The 3,190-nt window shown below is 28.7% G+C and overlaps 1 protein-coding gene across 5 annotated transcripts in view; it reads left to right on the forward strand.

Annotated features, from left to right (window-relative positions):
• The window catches only part of LOC145974506 (uncharacterized), a 28,496-nt gene extending 25,882 nt beyond the window's left edge, over positions 1-2,614 (forward strand). For all 5 annotated transcript variants that reach the window (XM_083104376.1, XM_083104375.1, XM_083104372.1 and 2 more), the window contains one exon: positions 286-2,614. The gene's annotated coding sequence lies outside the window, so the exon portion shown is untranslated. The remainder of the gene's footprint in view (positions 1-285) is intronic.
• Positions 2,615-3,190: the final 576 nt, after the last annotated feature.

Here is a 3,190-nt window from a genome sequence, read left to right on the forward strand (position 1 = left end):
GTAAGCGAATAACTTTCATAAACTTGGTCTCTGATTTGTTTGCGAAAACTCGTCAAATTTAATTCTTATATATAATTTCTGTTAATTTCTTAATGTATATTAGTGTATATAGAGTTTTCTTGTACATATCGAACAAAAAAACGAGATATTTATAAACATTAAAAATACTATTACTTCTGCGCGTTACTCCCTGCGATCCAATTAATCTTGCATGGAAAATGTCAATATTCCGCTTCACAAACGTCCTGAAAAAAAATTTCACTTTAATCTTTCTTGTTGTAATAGAGCAAGACGCTTAGCTGCCTTCGGCCACACGCGATTCCAGCTGCCAGCCATCGAATAAAGTGGGTCCACTCAATAAACATGGGATATCATCGATCAAGATGATAGGTCACAGATTTCACAGCTCTCATCACCTAACCACTCACGCAACCAGACACGACCGCCATCAACACATGCGTTAAATTAGATGTATCTATCGTAGAGTATTGATGATAATAATCAACTGATTGTGCGATCAGCTGGAGCGATATCAATACCTATACAGCACAGAACCTTGCAGCAACATTGCTACCATGTTGCAACATTGTACATTGCAGTATAATGTAGTAAAGATATTGCAAAGATATTATTTTACAATATTACCTTAGCAATGTTGCAGCAATATTTTAAAATAATGAAAATATATAATAGTGGTACATGCTTCTTTCAAAGTATATTTCTTTTCTTTTATTAATTTAATTTCTAATGAACTGATTTAATTCAAAATAATTTAATAATCTGGATCCCTTGTCGGATTCAGAATATTAAACAAATTATTTAAAATTAGACGGATAAATAGGAAATAGTCCATTTATTGCGTGTAAGGTTACTATTGCCGAGTGTATGTAAGATAGTTGTATAGATTATCGACATAAAAAAATAGATTTTTTAATTAAATGTTTGTTATTAAATTTATTTCGATAATTTATACAACTATCATTAATAGATATTTTTTTAAACATTTTATAAGCAGTTAATGGACTTTTAAATAAATGTCTTATAGAGATCTAATTTGAAAGACAAAAATGTCTGATCGGCCACATTTTATATATTTTTATAAATTTCTATCTATCAAAAGTAAAAATATTTTGTATGCAATATTACTAGTTGGTTACGATAACGTTGCGTTTTTTCAAATATGTTACATTGCAATATTGCTATTATGTTTCATTGTAATATTACAAAAAACGGACATTTTAACGTTCCTACAATTTTACAATAGTGATGCAGCTAAATTTTACAACCGATTTGCAATATTGCAATGTTTCAATGAAATTATTCTGCAACTTTTCTGTGCTGTATGGGAATCACATTCCTTAGCGCACGATAGCACGTCGTATGATTCGATCAGTGTTATAAGACAAGCCGGGTTTTTTCACACATGACCAATGACATACTATCTGTATAAACAAAAGTTAAGTGTTAGTGTTGTAGGTTTGGTGCGAAAGTTTCATAGGGTTCAAACAGATTAGATAAAAATATATAAGTACATATATATAGTGTTAATCAATCTTTTAGATAAAAAAATGTAGCATTGGTCATTCGTACATAATTTTGCAAGTTTTTGCAATTTTTATAAAAATTTTTATAAAATTACATACAAATTAGAATAGTACATATTTTTATACATATGTATATAATAAAATTGCAAAAACTTGAAAAATTATGTACGAATGATCAATAATGCTACATTTTTTTTCTATAAAGATTGATTGACGCTAAATTCGCCTCGCATGCGCGAAAATAGCGCTAATACAAAAGTTCTGTCACCGACGATTTACTAAATGATTTAGTAATTGCAAAATATATAACAGCGAGTTATTTTGATAAATATGTAGTTTCAATTTCGAGATCTTTTGACAATTTAATCTCATATAGATGTCTTGAAATCCAATTGTAATTAATTAATTCGTAAATTCCATTATATGATGCGGGAATGTTCGAGGTCAAACGTTAATTGTAACATATAAAAAGAATGAAATCTAGTGCGTTATGAAAGCCACATTCCGCGAATTGAAATCAAGCCCGGCTTGCATCAAAAACCTATCGATATAAGCCACGCCGTTAAAAGAAAAAAATAACAAAAATTCGAATTAATTTTTTGCGATCTTCTCTCAAATTAAACCGGCGAAAAATCCATTGCTCTCGCAATAGTTCAAGATCTTTCTCGAATCTCACTTGATCCTCAACAATGTCTCACCGGAGACAGTGTGTTGTCATCACGAGAAAATTAAAGTCGCTCGCTTTAATTTTTAATAAAGCTAATCGTCGAATATCATCGAGTTAGTGATTTCACGGAGAAGTTTTATCGCTCGTTATTATTTGTCATAACTACTTCTTCATCCGCAATATTTCGACCGGTCAAGTGAATCGTTTTTTTTCGTCTCTGTCTTTCGCGAAACTCTATTCTTCTCCATCACTTGTAGAACTCGGCTCTTCTCTCTTTGTCGCTCGCGATATATTAAAACTTGTATAAATATTAAACTTGTATAAATATTAAAACCTTGTATATATTCTGTAAATATATTTTATTACGTAATATTAAATATAAAGGCTGTGAGATGAACTTAAATCTCTATGTTAAACGCAATAATCCTTCCATCGCATTATCCGTCGATTGTACTTGAACAATATTAATTCTAGTAACAATAAGCATAGTTAATATATTTCACAGAATTATTTCTTATATAACTTGCCTTATAATTCTTTAAAGGATAAAAAAATTTTTAAGAATTCTATAAGTAAACTTGCATAATTTTAAATGTGTTTAGTAATTAATTTAAGTTACGATATAAATTCAAGTTATAGTAAATATTATAAAGAAAGTTATTTTTAATAGTTTACGATTCTTATAAGTTTCAATTCTTTAAATTTAAAGCAAAATATATTAGTATCTCATTTAAGAAATTAAATTGACAAAAATTTTTAAATAATAAAATCAGATTGACTTTCTGCTTTTCTACCAAGATGTGAATGCATCTTTATACAATTACAAGAGTAAATATATCTAATTTGCAGGCTAAATGACCACATGGAATAAAAACGGTAAGTAGCTAATAAAATTATAATTAATATACTTTAATTATGAAAATCTATAATGACAATTAAAATTGATAATAACAAGTAAAATTGAAATATAAGCAAGCAG

This window comes from Camponotus vicinus, unplaced genomic scaffold, assembly GCF_025532165.1.
Source record: "Camponotus vicinus isolate PSW18456_S1 unplaced genomic scaffold, iyCamVici1.0 SCAF_7, whole genome shotgun sequence".
Taxonomy (NCBI): Eukaryota; Metazoa; Arthropoda; class Insecta; order Hymenoptera; family Formicidae; genus Camponotus; species Camponotus vicinus.